This window comes from Haematobia irritans, chromosome 3 (genome assembly GCF_050003625.1).
Source record: "Haematobia irritans isolate KBUSLIRL chromosome 3, ASM5000362v1, whole genome shotgun sequence".
In the NCBI taxonomy this organism is placed as follows: domain Eukaryota; kingdom Metazoa; phylum Arthropoda; class Insecta; order Diptera; family Muscidae; genus Haematobia; species Haematobia irritans.
Window position 1 is genome coordinate 109,784,097 of NC_134399.1, and position 18,775 is coordinate 109,802,871.

At 28.5% G+C, this 18,775-nt stretch overlaps 1 protein-coding gene across 5 annotated transcripts in view; it reads right to left on the bottom strand.

Annotated features, from left to right (window-relative positions):
- The window catches only part of sd (TEA domain transcription factor 1 homolog scalloped), a 295,172-nt gene that overhangs the window by 123,370 nt on the left and 153,027 nt on the right, over positions 1 to 18,775 (bottom strand). The window contains exon 1 of one of the 5 annotated variants that reach the window (XM_075299337.1): positions 8,429 to 8,996. The exons of the other annotated variants lie outside the window; for them this stretch is intronic. The gene's annotated coding sequence lies outside the window, so the exon portion shown is untranslated. Of the gene's footprint in view, positions 1 to 8,428; positions 8,997 to 18,775 lie in introns of those variants that run through there. 5 annotated transcript variants of the gene reach the window in all.

Sequence of the window (18,775 nt, forward strand, 5' to 3'; positions counted from 1 at the left end):
AATAGAAAATTTTGTCAACATTTTATTTCTATAGAAAATTGAGTCAAAATTTTATTTATATAGAAAATTTTGTCAAAATTATATTTCTATAGAAAATTTTGTCAAAATTTTTTTCAATAGAATATTTTGTCAAAATTTTATTTCTATAGAAAATTTTGTTAACATTTTATTTCTACAGAAAGTTTTGTTAAAATTTTATTTCTATAGAAAGTTTTGTCAAAATTTTATTCCCATAGAAAATTTGAACAAAATTTTATTTCTATAGAACATTTTAACAAAATTTTATTTCTGTAGAAAATTTTGCCAAAATTTTATTTCTATAGAAAATTTGGTCAAAATTTTATTTCCATAAAAAATTAACAAAATTTTATTTCTATAGAAATTTTTACAAAATTCTATTTCTAAAGAAAATTTTGTCAAAATTTTATTTCTACAGAAAATTTTGTTAAAATTTTATTTCTATGAGTGGTTAATTTTTTAACGTGACAATATAGCAAATGTCTCACGATAATTGTCCACGTTTGAGAGGTTTCACTGTATATATAACTAAAATAAAATACAACTGACCTCATTTGCCAAATTGGTTTTACATTTTCAATTTTTAAAATATCAAACTGAGAAAAAAATCTATCTACCCTATATAAAATAATTTCCATTTATTATTCTCCAATAATTTCCAACATATTTTTTATTTTTATTACTTAAAAATCTTGCACACAAAATTTGTTGCTTAGAAGTGGAAAAAAAATATTTTTGCATAGAAATTATCAAAGTACAAGCACAAAAAAATATACATGGCGCCAAAATGGGGAAAACACATTGTTGAAAAACCGAAAAAAGAAAATTGACCAAAGCCATCAGTTAGTCAGTCATTCTCTTGGTTTGCTTTTTATACCCACATAAATGGATGGACTCCGACCGGACGGACAGGACAGGCTATAATTTGTCTGCAGCATACAAAATAAGTACGCCAAAGAATGAAGTAATGAAAAGGAGCATAATACCATAGAAAAGTGGACAATAGAAAATTGAAGCTGAAGTAACAGCAGCAATATGTTGCAAAGTTTTTTTTTTTGTGAAGTGCGTACAACGATGGCAATACCACAATATCGCCATTACCACCTCCAAGACTAAGTCGAGCAACACTCAAAAAGAAAATCTAGAAATAATTTATTCATTAGACCAACTTATAGCTGGGTTCTTTTTTTTTTGCTTTTTTTAATGGAAGAAAAAGTTTTCCTCCTCATAGATAAATTATATATGAATGTGTCATGTTTTCAGTGTGAGAGTATCTTTCACATTTTGAGGGTGCTGCCTTGTATGGGGAAAACAACAATGTGGGGGATTGTTTTTCCCGGTTTTGTGGCCAACAAGAGACCATATCTTTAATATTGCCTTGTGCTAAGTACTTTATTGTTATTCTATTGTTGTTGTTGCCTTTTCAATAATTCCATACAAAGTTGCTGGTTTGTTCTTCACAGCAATACATCATTGTCACACATTTGCTGACACTGGTTACGGTCCGCCGATCAGCCATAATTCAACCCAACACCAGGTCTTTTCTTTCGATTTTCTTGTTATTGTTAAAAATAAAATTAAGTGAAAAAACGACGACGAAATTACGCACTACATTATAACATGGGGGATTTTCTATGAGGAATATATTACTAATAAAATATGGATATTATTTAAGAGGATTTGTTGAAGATTATGTGAATAAATTCTTAATTGATTTGGAAATTAATTGTGAAAATTTGACATTGTGGAATGGTAGAAAATTTTCATATCTTTGAATTTTGAATATTTTGTCAAAATTTTATTTCTATAGCAAATTTTGTCAAATTTTTTTTTTCTATAGGAAACTTTGTCAAAATTTTATTTCTATAGAAAATTTTGTCAAAATTATTTTCTACACAAAAATTTTGTCAAAATTATTTTCTACACAAAAATTTTGGAACATTTTATTTCTATCTTTTTTTCATTTTTATAGAAAATTTTGTCAAAATTTTATTTATATAGAAAATTTTGTCAAAATTGTATTTCTATAGTAACTTTTGTCAAAATATTATTTCTACAAAAATTTTGTCAAAATTTTATTTTTATCGAAAATTTTTTCAAAAGTTTTCTTCTATAGAAAATTTTTTCACAATCTTATTTCTGTCGAAAATTGCTGACACTTTTTTATATTTATTATCACTATCATTAGGTTAGGTTAGGTGGCAGCCCGATGTATCAGGCTCACTTAAACTATTCAGTCTATTGTGATACCACATTTGTGAACTTCTCTCTTATCACTGAGTGCTGCCCGATTCCATGTTAAGCTCAATGACAATGGACCTTCTTTTTTATAGCCGAGTCCGAAAGGCGTTCCATATTGCATTGAAACCACTTAGAGAAGCTTTGAAACCCTCAGAAATGTCACCAGCATTACTGAGGTGGGATAATCCACCGCTGAAAAACTTTTTTGGTGTTCGGTCGAAGCAGGAATCGAACCCACGAACTTGTGTATGCAAGGCGGGCATGCTAACCAATGCACCACGGTGGCTCCCACTCCCTCACTATCATTGAATTTTGAATATTTTGTAAAAATTTTATTTCTATAGCAAATTTTGTCAAAATTTTTTTTTTGAAAATTTTGTATAAATTATTTTCTACATAAAATTTTTGCAAAATTGTATTTCTATAGAAAATTTTTGCAACATTTATTTTTTTTTAGAATATTTCTGCAAAATTTTATTTCTATACAAAATTTTATCAAAATTTTATTTCTACAGAAAATTTTGTCAAAATTTTATTTCTATGGAAAATTTTCATAATATTTTATTTCTATAGAAAATTTTATCAAAATTTTATTTCTACAGAAAATTTTATCAAAATGTTATGCCTATAAGAAATTATGTCAAAACTTTATTTTTTTTTTCATTTTTATAGAAAATTTTGTCAAAATTGTATTTCTAAAATAATTTTGTCAAAATTTTATTTCTATAGAAAATTTTGTCAAAATTGTATTTCTATATAAAATTTTGTCAAAATTTTATTTCTGTAGAAAATTTTGTCAAAATTTTATTTCTATAGAAAATTTTGTCAAAATTGTATTTCTATATAAAATTTTGTCAAAATTGTATGTCTATAAGGAATTATGTCAAAACTTTATTTTTTTCATTTTTATAGAAAATTTTGTCAAAATTTTATTTCTAAAATAATTTTGTCAAAATCTTATTTCTATCGAAAATTATGTCAAAATTTTATTTCTACAAAAAATTTTGTCAACATTTTATTTCTGCAGAAAATTTTGTCAAAATTTTATTTCTGTAGAAAATTTTATTTCTATAGAAAATGTTTTCAAAATTTTATTTCTATAAACAATTTTGTCAAAATTTTATTCCAATAGAAAATTTTCACAAAAATTTTATTTGTATAAAAAATTTTGTCAAAAGTTTATTTCTATCGAAAATTTTGTCAAATTTTTATTTGTATAGAAAATTTTGTCAAAATCTTATTTCTATCGAAAATTGCATCAAAATTTTATTTCTATAAAAAAATTTTGTCAAAATTTTATTTCTGTAGAAAATTTTGTCAAAATCTTGTTTCTATCGAAAATTATGTAAAAATTTTATTTCAATAGAAAATTTTCACAAAATTTTATTTGTGGAAAAAAATTTGTCAAAATTTTATTTTTATAGAAAATTTTGTCAAAATTTTATTTCTATAGAAAATTTTGTCAAAATTTTATTTCTATAGAAAATTTTGTCAAAATTTTATTTCTATAGAAAATTTTGCAAAATTTTATTTCTATAGAAAATTTTGTAAAAATTTTATTTCTGTACAAATTTTTGTCAAAATTTTATTTCTATAGAAAATTTTGCCAAAATCTTATTTCTATAGAAAATGTTGCCTAAATTTTATTGTAATAGAAAATTTTTTAAAAATTTTATTGCCAAAATTCTTGTTTGTTTTTCCGTTTTCCCTATTTTGAATATGTGAAATTCATAAACATTTCTCTTATGTTTTTAATCATATGTAATTCTATTCCATTAGTGCTTGAAGTAAATGGTCCATTCTTTGATTCGCCTGACCACGTCAAAGAAATGTATATGACGATAACTATGTAGAGTGATTCTTATGAGGCCATATCATTTATGGCCAAGTGCTATATTTTTGAGAGAATTTAAAGAGGATTGTAATTTACAGCTCCCAAAGGAAGAAAAAACGAAGCGAAGTATTTTTCCACAAAATTGACATAAATGACCATCAATGGTTATTATTAATTAAATTTTTTCTCGTCTACCATTAGGCTCTAGATTGCAGAGCAGTTCCATAGGACGTACAATGAGGAACTTCTATATTTATGTTAAGATTTTTTTTATGATCACATAATTCATATATATGATTATAGAATATTTCTTCTTTTTCTATTTTTTTTATTATTATTTTTATATTCTGGATTTTTTACTTTAGAAATTACGTATTCATAACTCTGAAGTTAATAACCCGAACATTGCTCAAGAAACGTGTTCGACATATTTAATAAAGAAATAATAGACAAAGCATGAGTGGAATGGTATGACACGTACTTGATAGTGCCCTACCCTAACTTCTAAAAGCATACACTTAAAGAAATAATAGAAGTATAATATATGGGATGAATACAGAATTTTGTAGGAATGATGTTTACAAAAGATATTTATTTATTTTATTTTAATTTTACTTTTAATTAAAACTTAAAAAAAATAAAATTACATTAAAACTAATACAATTAAAATTAAAATTTTAATTAAAATTGAAAGTGAAATAAAATTTTAAATTACAAAAAAAACTTAAAATTAAAACAAAAAATTAATTTCAATTGTAATTTAAATTTAAATTTTAATAATATTTACTTTTACTTTTAATGTTCATTTTAATTTTAATATAAATTTTTCATTATTCTTTTTAACACTACCTCCCTACGAATGGAACCTTAGCAACAATAGGTCTTTGAAATATTTATTCCCAATACGTGGCTTTGCAAAGAAACAACCTACTTGCCCATTTAATATTCATCGCCCTTCTGGATGTATATGAGAATGCTTTTGTACATTTCACAAATATTGCTAGATTTGTCAGTTAGTTGGGGTAGTAAGCTATGATTAATACAAATATCCCATTAATTTACCACTTTATAATGATGTCGATACATTTAACAACGAGAACAGTGGAAAATACATTAAGTTGTTGATATTTTTTATTCATTTTTTTTGCATATTACTCTTTCCCATAATGCACTTTCACTATTGTTGTTTATAACTATCAATTAATATACCATGATACCGACATTAAATTATAGAAGTATGAGGAGGGTTAATGTAAAGGGCTACATCCCACAATTAACTGGATAGTTGTTAATATATGAAGAATGGTGCTAAAGTATCCAACAATAACAACAAACACTCTAGTTTATAATTAAACGTAAAACATGTAATTTAAAATGGCTTGTTGCTTGTTGTTATTAAACTAAAAACAATTGGAAAAATGTGAATTTTTCTAGGCCTGTATGAATGCCAAATGAAATGAGGACATTTAAGGGACAAGTTGGCATACAACCAGGCTATAGGCTTTTTATATAGAAAACTTAAATTAGCCTATAGAAAACTTTATTCAGCTTCGCTGAATTAAAATTTTCCTATGGTAAACTTTATTCAGACAGACTGAATTGAATTTTTCCTATAGAAAATTCAAATTCAGCTAAGCTGAATTAAAGTTTTCCGGTGGAAAATTGTATTCAGCTAGGCTGAATGTAAGTTTTCCAATAGAAAACTTTATTCAGCTACGTTGAATTAAAAATTTCCAATAGAAAACTTTAGTCGGCTAGGCTAAATTGAAGCTTTCTAATAGAAAAATTTATTCAGCCAGGCTGAATTGCATTTTATCCTATAGAAAATTCAAATTCAGCTAAGCTGAATTGAAGTTTTCCGGTGGTAAATTGTAGTCAGTCAGGCTGAATTGAAGTTTTCCAATAAAAAACTTTATTCAGCTAGGCTGAATTGAAGTTTACCAATAGAAAACTTTATTCAGCCAGGCTGAATTGAAGTTTTCCAATAGAAAACTTTATTCAGCTAGGCTGAATTTAAGTTTTCCAATAGAAAATTTTATTCAGCTATGCTGAATTTAAGTTTTCCAATAGAACATTTTATACAGCCAGGTTGAATTTAAGTTTTCCTATAGAAAAATGTATTCAGCAAATGAAGAAATATGAAATTTTCTAAGCCTGTATGAAGGCATAATGAAATGAAATTTCCCTACAGAAAAATTTATACAGCCAGTGTGAATTGAAGGTTTCTTATAGTAAAATTGTGTTCTATCGATTGCTGCTTTTCTATCTAAATATTTATTCAGTCAAGCTGAATTGAAAGGTTCTTATAGAAAATATGTATTTACCCAAACGCAGAGAAGGAATATGATCACCCCAAACATGTTTCAAGAGTAAAATGTTATTTTTGGACGGCGACCATGGAACATTTTTGTTGCAAAAATTTTGTTTTCTCGGCAAACATATACATGGTTGCCGAAATCAGATGCATTATTTATTAGAAAATAACATTGTTGCCGCAAACATGTCACATGTTCTCCGTCCAAAAATAACATTTTGCTCTTGAAACATTGTTGGGGTGATCATATTCCTTCTCTGGGTGCAGGCTAAATTGAAGTTTTCCTATAAAAATATCTATTCAGCCAAGCAGAAATGAAGTCTTTCAAATAGAAAACTTTCTTCAGCCATTGGAAAAATATACTTTTTTTCAGAACTGTATGAAGGCATAATGAAATGAGATAAATTAAAGGCTGTATGTCTAATGTCAGCCTGCCTGAAATTTCAATTTCAGTACAGAAAACGTTTTTCATCCAGTATGAATTGAAGTTTTCTTATAGTAAACTTTATTCAGCAAGACTGAACTAAAGTTTTTGTATTGAAAAATTTATTCAGCCAGACTAAATTCAAGGTTTTCCAATAGAAAATTTTATTCAGCCAAAGGAAAAATATTAATTTTTCTACGGCTGTAAGGGCTGTATGTCTAATACAGGCAGGCTAAAATGCAACTGTCGTACAGAAACCTTTTTTCAGCCAGTATAAATTAAAGTTTTCTTATAGTAAACTTTATTCAGCCAGATTGAATTGATGTTTTCTTATGGAAAATTTTATTCAGACAAGGTTAATTGAAAGTTTCCTATAGAAACATTTATTCCGCTATGGTTAATTGAAGTTTTTCCATAGAAAAATTTATTCAAGTAGGATGAAACAAAGGTTTTCGAATAGAAAACTTTTGTTCAGCAAGTATGAATTGAAGTTTTCTTATAGTAAACTTTATTCAGCAAGACTTAGCTGAAGTTTTTCTATAGAAAACTTTATACAGACAGTGTTAATTGAAGTTTTTCCATAGAAAAATTTATTCAGGCTGAATGGATTGAAGGTTTTCCAATAGAAAATTTTATTAAAGCAGGATGAAGCAAAGGTTTTCGAATAGAAAACTTTATTCAGCAAGTATGAATTGAAGTTTTCTTATAATAAACTTTATTCAGAAAGACTAATCTCAAGTTTTTCTATAGAAAACTTTATTCAGACAGTGTAAATTGGAGTTTTTCCTAAAAAAAATTATTCAGGCTGAATAGATTGAAGGTTTTCCAATAGAAAATTTTATTCAGCCAATGGAAAAATAGCCATTTTTCTAGGATTTTATGAAGGCATAATGAAATAAGATCACTTAAGGGCTGCATGTTTAATACAGGCAGGCTAAATTGCAACTTCCCTACAGAAAACTCTTTTCAGCCAGTATGAATTGAAGTTTTCCTATAGTAAACTTTATTCAGCAAAGCCGAATTGAAGTTTTTCTTTAGGAAAGTTTTTTTCGGACAAGGCTAATTGAAGTTTCGCCATAGAAAACTTTATTCAGCCAAGCTGAATTGAAGTTTTTCTGTAGAAAACTTTATTTAGTCAGTCTACATTGAAGTTTTTCTATAGAAAATTTTATTCAGCCAGGCTGAATTGTAGTTTTCCTATAGAAACCTTTATTCAGCCAAACTAAATCGAAGTTTTGAAGTATATATCTAGGCTGAATTGAAGTTTTCCAATAGAAACCCCTATTCAGCGGAAACCTAATCGTTACGATTTCCTTGTGTGCCTAAAAGTATGCAATTTTTCTATATCCTATTTTTAAGAAATTTATAGTATCTAGCGATTTTTTAATGTAATTGTTACATGACAAATTCCTGTTTTTTATCCTAGGTCTGCTGCGAAATACTGCGCTCTTATCTTTCCCAACCAAAAAGGGTGTTTTACTAAAATTCAATTCAATTGTTTTAGGGGTTGGGGTGTCAATGGTGGTGGTTAAACCGTAATAATAATTTTACTTATATATTTAAACAAAAAGAAAGTTTTGTAGCGTACCATACTTACCGGCCAAGGCCTTAAATTCCTCAAGATAATCCAAATTTTTATGTAACGGCGCCACTTTGGAGCCGTGTTCTTCACGTTTTAGGAAAATTTTGAATAAATTTTAAAAACTCTCAGGAAAACAAATATTTTTTTCTGTTTTAAATGTGGAAAACTTTTTTTTTTTGGATTTTGCGTTATTTATTTAATTTGATCAAATTGATTTTTCAGTACATCAATTGATCTTTACACTCAGGATATTAAGGATATTCCATAGGAGTTTGGTTAACTTCACTGATTTTCTTTAGCTTAGAAATAGATGCGATATATGCACGAGTATTTTAAAAATGTAAGCATACTCATAGAGAAAAATAAAACGATTGATACGATCCTTAATGGTTGAAATCAATAATAACACCGATATGCTTTTTCACACACTCACACACAAACACAGAGATATTTGAAATGCACAAGGCAGAAGGACTAAAGGTTATGTTTGCTTGTTTGTAAGGCGTACGTTACGTTTACATCGAAATTGGAATGCAGCTGTCTATGATTCAAACAATAATGGTAAGAACGCTTAGCAGTTGTTTTTTTTTTTTTTGGTATGATGATGTCGTTGTCCTTTGCAAGGGTGGTTTACTATGCGTTTTGTTCTTTGTTTTTGTGCATCCGAATAAAGGTAACTTTTAAAATTTTTAATTATTCTTTTAGATTCTTTTAATTTTTTTTTCAATATTTATTCATTTAATTTTTATAAAAATTTTGTCACTTGTTTTCTTTTGATTTTTTTTTGTTTAATTGCGATCCATGTAAACAAAAGCACAAATAACTCGGAAATTCTCACGACCACGACAACGATGACAGCGAAGGTGTTTGTCTATATTTTCGTGTGTTTTTGGCATGAATTCAATTTAGAAACTGTTGTTGCTTGTAAAACGGGGAGAACACAAACATCAACACAACCAGCAAACGAACGAACCCAAAACAACGCCAGCATTAGACGAGCAGAGCTCTCTATGGAGAATTTCGATGTAAATGTGTAGGTTTGTGTAAGCGCGTGGTGTAGGGGATGAATGTTTGTGGTGTCTCTGGCTGGCTTGCTGATACTATGTCACGCACATTCATACACACTACTCACGTTCGTTCTATTGGTTCAATGGATATCTGGCTGGTTGGTTGGGTTGGGTTGGCTTTTGTTGTTGTATATTGCCCTGTTCTGGTGTAAGGGGAAAGTATTACTACTTCCATGCCAGTCTTTAGTGACATGAGATCCATGAATTTTTGGTTTTGTTGTTTGTGCAATGCTTTTGGTTGTTGTTATGAGTAAATAATGCCACCACTATACATTTTTCTCTTCGCTTACACTAATGATGAATATTTTTACCAAGGGAGGTTTTTCCTCCAAATAGTCTTCCTATCCTAAGGATTTTTTTTGTGAGTATTTTGAGCGAGTGTTTTTTGTTTACAGGAAAAATACTTCAAGAGTACACTTCTGAGAGAATGTAAGAGACACTTATACTTATGTGAGAATCTGTGTGTTTGGGCTGTAGCTGTAACGGTTGCAAGAAGTTTGAGCCTTTTGTTATTTGGTTATTCGGGGGAGGCATACAACAATAGAGTGAGCCAAAATCCAATAGAGAGTGAGATTATACGTATATATAAGAATTTTTCTTATTGAGTCAAATTCTCTCTCGCTTGTATGTTATGTGAGTGTATGTTGTTGCATTTGTTTAGGTTTTTTTGTCTACTTTGATTAAAAGGAATTTTAGGAATTTCAAGAATTTTTATTGAGAGCGAGAAATTCAGCCAAAAGGATATGATAAATATACCAAAGCTATATAACTCAGAGAGAAAAAGAAAACACAGAGAGAGAGACCAGTAATATTTATAAAATGACGACACAAAACAGCTGATTTCCGTTGTGACTGTATATTATCGTGAGTATTTAGTTAAGGGGACCCAATAATAAAACGATGCCGGTCTAATGAGTTTAACCATAAAAATAGACATTCCATAAAACGATGTATTTCATATTTATAGTTCAATACAATTAGTGAACACCAAATATCAAATATTTTGGGGGAATTTTAAAAGCATCATGTCAGGAAATTAAATGACATTTTCTCTTTTGTTTAAATGGAGAAAATATCTATAAAAGATAATTTTATTTTGGGAACGAAATAAGAAAACTAACATGAAAATAAATATTCTATATGATAATGACACTTTTCTCATTCTATTTATGGATACTTTCAGTGGATGTCATTTCACCAAGGTCTTTTACAAGAATGGGAGTTTTAGTTTTCAAATTATCTTTAGAAAGAATATTTACAAAATCAATATAATCAAAAGCGAATTAATTGTACTATAAAAGTCTACACCCAAAGAAAAACTATTTTCCTCCTGAACAAAATTTAAGACAAACGAAATTCCCCTGTCTTATAAAATATTTTCATTTTATTTAATTAAACACAAATTTACGAGACAACGATTGTCTCTAAACTTTTTTATTAAAATTTTTTAGCTTCAAAAGAAAAATTTGCTTGTCTAAAATTTAGTTCCTCAAAAAAGAAAACTCTTCTTTCAGTGTAGTTAAATAAAATTAAATTAAATTTAATATCATTTGTTTACTTCAATATATGTACATAATTGCCATGATTCTTTTTAAATACATTAGTATCTATTGAAAATAATTTTAGAATACTTAAGTTATCGAAATTGTCGCCAGAACACCGATAGAAGATGATTCGTCATTTTAACGAAATTTTTTAATTGAGAATTCGTAAATATATTGACATTTTTCGTTACAATAAAGTTTTTGATCAAATAAGGAAACGTTTCTCATTGCGTCATTATCTTAATGAAAATGTTTCATTAAATCAATAAACAAATATATATGGCCAAAAGTTAGGGCGAATCTTAAAAAAACCGATTTATACAGTGGACGGTTTTTGTTCGAAATGGATCGTTTTAATCAGTTTATATGGTCGCTATATCAAGTTGTTTACAAGCATTCAAAATTTTTTTGATCAATTGTATTCATTCTAAAATAAAGTTATGCTTAATGGAATTCATGTGTGATTGCATTAAATTTGTCTGGAAACCCCAAGTAGATATCGTTAGAGCCCCTCTGCATTTAAATGTAAATAAATCAATTGCTTCTCGTACCATTGCCTGTTACCATAGAATTCTACCAAAAATGGAGATTTTGGTGTTGACCAAATTTTCTATACAAAAAATTTTTGACAAAAATGTTTATACACACAAAAAAATTTCACGAAAATTTTTCCAATTAAAATTTTAATTGAGTTTTAAAAAATATTCAACTAAAAATTTAATTGATTCAACAAATTTTTTAATTGAAACAAAAATCAATCACAAAAATACTAGTATCAATTAATTTTTTAATTGGATCTATTAACTTTTTAATTGACCTTCAATTAATTTTTTAATTGATACTATAATTTCTGTGATTGAAGACATTTCAATTAAAAATTAATTGGATCAACTAATTTCGTGATTGAATCAGAAAAAATTTTTTTGTGTGTAGAAATAAAATTTTAACAGAATTTCCTATAGAAAAAAAATTTTGACAAAATATTCTATAGAAATAAAATTTTGACAAAATAGAAACAAAATTTTCTATAGAACTAAAATAAAATTTTGACAAAATTATCTATAGAAATAAATTTTTTGGAAATAACATTTTGATAAAATTTTCTATAGAAATAAAAATTTCTATAGAAATAAAGTTTTCTATAGAAATACAATTTTGATAAAATTTTCTATAGAAATAAAATTTTGAGAAATTCTACTGTAGAAATAAAATTTTGGCAAAGTTTGCTACAGAAATACAATTTTAACAATATTTTCTATTGAAATAAATTTTTGAGAAAATTTTCTGTGGAAATAAATCTTGACAAAATTCTATATGGAAATAAAGTTTTGACAAAATTTTCTGTAGAAATAAAATTTTAAGAAAATTTTCTATCGAAATAAATTTTTAACAAAATTTTCTATAGAAATAAACTTTTAAGAAAATTTTCTATAGAAATATTATTTTGACACAATTTTTTAAAGAAATAAAATTTTGACCAAAATTTTTTGAGAGAAATAAAATTTTGAGAAAATTTTCTATAGAAATAAATTTTTGGCAAAATTTTCTATAGAAATAAAATGTTGACAAATTTTCGAAAGAAATAAAATTTTGACAACATTTTCTATAGAATTTTTTTAGAGAAATAAATTTTTGAGAAAATTTTCTATTGAAATAAATCTTGACAAAATTCTTTATGGAAATAAAGTTTTGACAAAATTTTCTATAGAAATAAAATTTTAAGAAAATTTTCTATAGAAATAAATTTTTAACAAAATTTTCTATAGAAATAAAATTTTGAGAAATTTTTTATAGAAATAATATCTTGGCACAATTTTTTAAAGAAATAAAATTTTTGACAAAATTTTCTACAGAAATAAAATTTTGACCAAAATTTTTTGAGAGAAATAAAATTTTGAGAAAATTTTCTATAGAAATAAATTTTTGGCAAAATTTTCTATAGAAATAAAATTTTGACACAATTTTGTAAAGAACAAAAATTTTAACAACAATTTTCTATAGAAATAAAATGATGACAAAATTTTCTATGGAAATAAAATTTTAACAAAATTTTCTATAGAAATAAATTTTTGGCAAAATTTTCTATAGAAATAAAATTTTAACAAAATTTTCTATAGAAATAAATTTTTGGCAAAATTTTCTTTGGAAATAAAATGTTGACAAAATTTTCGATAGAAATAAAATTTCGACAACAGTTTCTATAGAACTAAAATGTTGACAAAATTTTCTATAGAAATAAAATTTTGACACAATTTTGTAAAGAACTAAAATTTTAACAAAAATTTTCTATAGAAAAAATTTTTTTGACAAAATTGTCTATGGAAATAAAATTTTAACAAAATTTTCTATGAAATTAAAATTTTGAAAAAATTTTCTATAGAAATAAAATTTTGAAACAATTTTCTATAGAAATAAAATTTTGACAAAATTTTCTATAGAAATAAATTTTTGGCAAAATTTTCTATGGAAATAACATGTTGACAAAATTTTCGACAGAAATAAAATTTTGACAACAGTTTCTATAGAACTAAAATGTTGACAAAATTTTCTATAGAAATAAAATTTTGACACAATTTTGTAAAGAACTAAAATTTTAACAAAAATTTTCTATAGAAAAAAAATTTTGACAAAATTTTCTATGGAAATAAAATTTTAACAAAATTTTCTATAGAAATAAAATTTTGACAAAATTTTCTATAGAAATAAAATTTTGAATAAAAATTTCTATATATGCAATTTTGAAAAAATTTTCTATAGAAATAAAATTTTGACAAAATTTTCTATAGAAATTTTGACAAAATTTTCTATAGAAATAAGATGTTGACAAAATTTTCGATAGATATAGAATTTTGACAACATTTTCTATACAACTAAAATGTTGACAAAATTTTCTATAGAAATAATAATTTGACAAAATTTTAGATATAATTTATATAGAAATAAAATTTTGACAAAATTTTCCATAGAAATACAATTTTTAGAAAATTTTCTATAGAAATAACATTTTCAGAAATTTTTCTATAGGAATCAAATTTTAAGAAAATTTTCTATAGAAATAAATTTTTGACAAATTTTTCTATAGAAATAAAAATGGCACGAAATTCTTTATAGAAATAAAATTTTCAGAAAACTTTCTATAGAAATAAAATTTTGAGAAAATTTTCTACAAAAATAAAATTTTGACAAAATTTTTTATACAAATAAAGTTTTGACAAATTTTGCTATAGAAATAAAAATGTGACAAAATTTTTTATAGTAATAAAATTTTGAGAAAATTTGCTATAGAAATAAAATTTTGAGAAACTTTTCTATAAAAATAAAATTTTCTATAGAAATAAAGTTTTGACAAATTTTGCTATAGAAATAAAAATGTGACAAAATTCTTTATAGAAATAAAATTTTGAGAAAATTTGCTATAGAAATAAAATTTTGAGAAACTTTTCTATAGAAATAAAATTTTAAGAAAATTTTCTATAGAAGTAACATTTTAACAAAATTTTCTATAGAAATAAAATTTTGAGAAACTTTTCTATAAAAATAAAATTTTGACAAAATTTTCTATAGAAATAAAGTTTTGACAAATTTTGCTATAGAAATAAAAATGTGACAAAATTCTTTATAGAAATAAAATTTTGAGAAAATTTTCAATAGAAATAAATTTTTTACAAAATTCCCTATAGACATAAATTTTTGACAAAATTTTCATAGAAATAAAACCATGAAAAAAATTTCTATAGAAATATAGATATAATTTGTATAGAAATAAAATTTTCAGAAAATTTTCTATAGAAGTAAAATTTTCAGAACATTTTCTATAGAAATAAAATTTTAAGAAAATTTTTTATAGAAATAAAATTTTAACAACATTTTTTATAGAAATAAAATTTTAACAACATTTTCTATAGAAATAAAATTATGACAAAATTTTCTATAGATATAAAGTTTTGACAAATTTTTCTATAGAAATAAAAATGTGACAAAATTCTCTATAGAAATAAAATTTAGAGAAAATTTTCTATAAAAACAAGATTTTTAAATTTTGGTAGGTTTGTTGTAAATATTTCTTTTTTTGGTTTCTATACAACTGTGCAAAATTCAATTACAATGATAAGATTGAAAACCAATGCCAACTTTTGTCTAAGCCCAAAGTGTAATGGGATAGGCAACGAAAGAGGAACAATTACAAAATTTTAAACTGTTAGGGTATTCATCCAGTCCTTCATCCAAGCATTCATGGATTCTATGAGATGCGAATGAAATGAGTGTTACATTAAGACACACACACGAATACACACTCAATAAACGATTAGGAATTCATAATGCTGGATAATTTTCTTTCTCGTGCTGCTAAGGAGGTGATGGGGATGATGGTGAATGCAAGAAATCAAATAATGGGGATATGGATGGAATGCACGGGGTATTATTATTATTTTATGCTATATGGATGTTTGTGTACATCCATTCCATTATTTTGTGTTTTCCTTCGAATTCAACCAAAATGCTATATATGTCCATAATGATTTCTAATTGGAAAATAAAGAATTCTTGGCGTTTCATTTCGTTTGTGGGCTAAAAATAACATCTGCTCAAAACAGGAGAAAAGAAACCACCACCATCCATTTTGGTGATATTACGATGTGGAAACATCATCGTCATCATTAGTACCCAGTATAAAAGAGGATAAGAATACAATTCGAGCACATATACACTTCACACACATTCTCATATAGCTTCATATTCGTGTGCATAAGGCAAAGGAACTACGCACATTTATGGCAATTGGAATTTATGAGTCCAGGAATTGAGATTTTTGTTTGGGAATGAGGGAATCCAAAGAGTCTGTCTGTATTTTGATATTTAAAATCAAGAATTCCATATTTTTCTTGGCTTATTCTATGGCTCGATGAATCCTTGTGTTAGAGAATTACCATTTTAACTCTCCTCATAGGGATGTTGATCTTTGTTTGAATACTACAAAAACAGCTGTAGCATGTCCTGAAATGGCATGTTTGTACCAAAGATCGTAAATAATTTATTATGATGCTAGGGCATTTGTGTAAAGTAAAATGACCTATAGCTAGTAAAGGTATTCCAACAATTTTGCTGTAAAAGATTTTTACTAATTTAAAAGTCAGACAAAAATGGATTCAACCCTAAGACATACTCCTCTACCGATATGAAATCTGGGCGTCTACCCTATAGAGACGTATTATAGTGAACAAACTGCTCTCAGTACGGAGAATGACAGCTCTAAGAATCCCTTCAGCATGCCTCATAGTATCAGGGGAACCCGCATTAGAAATAGCAGGAACGATCGCAATAGATCACGAGATAAAGAGCTAGTAAAGGCTTAGACTGGACTGGACGGATGGGGTACCCAACAATTGGGTATAATGTCGACATGACTGAGCAAACTAATGACTACCATAGAAGGCCCTCTTCCCAGCAGAAGAAGGATACTCAACAACATACTCTTCTATGGATGTGAGATTTTGGCGTCGACCTTACAGAGACGAATTATAGCGACCAAAGTGCTTTCAGTACAAGAACGGCAGCTCTTAGGATCACTTCAGCACAGTATCAGGGGAAGCCGAATTAGACCTTCAGGCGATTGAGCGGAAACAGGTATTCGAGGCCAAATTTCAAGGCCCACCAAACTTCATACCGAAAATCCAACAAGAGCCAAGACAAAGGGCAAATGGATACACCGGTTTATACAATTATAGGTAGTAAAGGCTTAGACTGGACTCAAAACGAACGTATTCCCAGCGGATGGGGTACCCAACAATTGGGTATAATGTCGACATGACTGAGCAAACTAATGACTAACATAGAAGGCCCTATTCAGAGCAGAAGAAGGATACTCATGGATATGAGTAACAACGTACTCTTCTATGGATGTGAGATTTTGGCGTCGACCTTACAGAGACGAATTATAGCGACCAAAGTGCTTTCAGTACGGAGAACGGAAGCTCTTAGGATCACTTCAGCACAGTATCAGGGGAAGCCGAATTAGGCCTCCGTGCGATTGAGCGGAAACAGGTATTCGAAGCCAAATATCAAGGCCCACCAAACTTGATACCGAAAATCCAACAAGAGCCAAGACAAAGGGCAAATGGATACACCGGTTTATACAATTATAGCTAGTAAAGGCTTAGACTGGACTCAAAACGAACGTACTCCCAGCGGATGGTGTACCCAACAATTGGGTATAATGTCAACATGACTGAGAAAACTAATTACCAACATAGGAGGCCCCTTTCCAAGCAGAAGAAGGATACTCATGGAGATGAGTAACAACATACTCCTATATAGATGTGAGATTTTGGCATCGACCTTAAAGAGACGAATTATAGGGACCAAAGTGCTTTCAGTACGGAGAACGGTAGCTCTGAGGATCACTTCAGCACAGTATCAGGGGAAGCCGAATTAGACCTCAGGGCGATTGGGCGGAAACAGGTATTCGAGGCCAAATTTCAAGGCCCACCGAACTTGACACCGAAAATCCAACAAGAGCCAAGACAAAGGGCAAATTGATACTCCTACTTATACAATTATAGCTAGTAAAGGCTTAGACTTGACTCAAAACGAACGTACTCCCAGCGGATGGGGTACCAAACAATTGGGTATAATGCCGACATGACTGAGCAAGCTAATGACTAACATGGAAGGCCCTCTTCCGAACAGAAGAAAGATACTCATGGAGATGAGTAACAACATTCTCCTCTATGGCTGTGAGATTTTGGCGTCGACCTTACAGAGACGAATTATAGCGACCAAAGTGATTTCAGTACGGAGAACGGCAGCTCTGAGAATCACTTCAGCATACCGCACAGTACCGGGGAAAGCAGGAACGATCCCAATGGACCTCCATGCGATTGAGGGAAAAAGGAATTCTAGACCAAACTACAAGACGAGACAAACTTGATACCGAACATACAACAAGAGATCGGAGATATAGCCAGTAAATGCTAATACTGGACTCAAAGCAAAGAAGGATAGTCATGAAAATGAGTAAAGGTATACTCCCCAATGGATGTCGGTGTGGGGAGTCGGCCCCACAGAGACGTTTTAAAATGAACAAGCTGCTTTCACTACAGAGACTGTCAGCTCTGAGAATCACTTCAGCTAACAGCACAGTATCAGGGGAACCCAACAGACCTCCTGGCGATTGAGTATAATATTCGAAACCTGATACCAAAAATCCCACAAGGGACCAGAGATATATGGCAGTAACGACTGAGGCATGAGACAAAGTGCAAATGGACACAAAGACTTATATAATTATAGCTACTAAAGGCTAAGATTGGACTCTAAAGTAACTCACTCCAAGCAGAAAGGATGCACAACGGAAAATGCTGATATTATAACGACACGACTGAGCAAGCCAAGCACAAGAATTGGTGACCCTCTTCTAAGGGAAACGCCGTGGTGCAATGGTTAGCATGCCCGCCTCGGATACACAAGGTCGTGGGTTCGATTCCTGCTTCGACCGAACACCAAAAAGTTTTTCAGCGGTGAATTATTCCACCTCAGTAATGCTGGTGACAATTCTGAGGGTTTCAAATCTTCTCGAAGTGGTTTCACTGCACTGTGGAACGCCGTTCGGACTCGGCTATAAAAAGGAGGTCCCTTGTCATTGTCACCGTTCCCTCAAAGTCTTTACCTTTCGACCACGGCCGTTTTCGTTTGACGTTCTAGTAAGTAATTCAATTTTCACCATCAGCCGCTAAATGGTTATATTCTGTTGC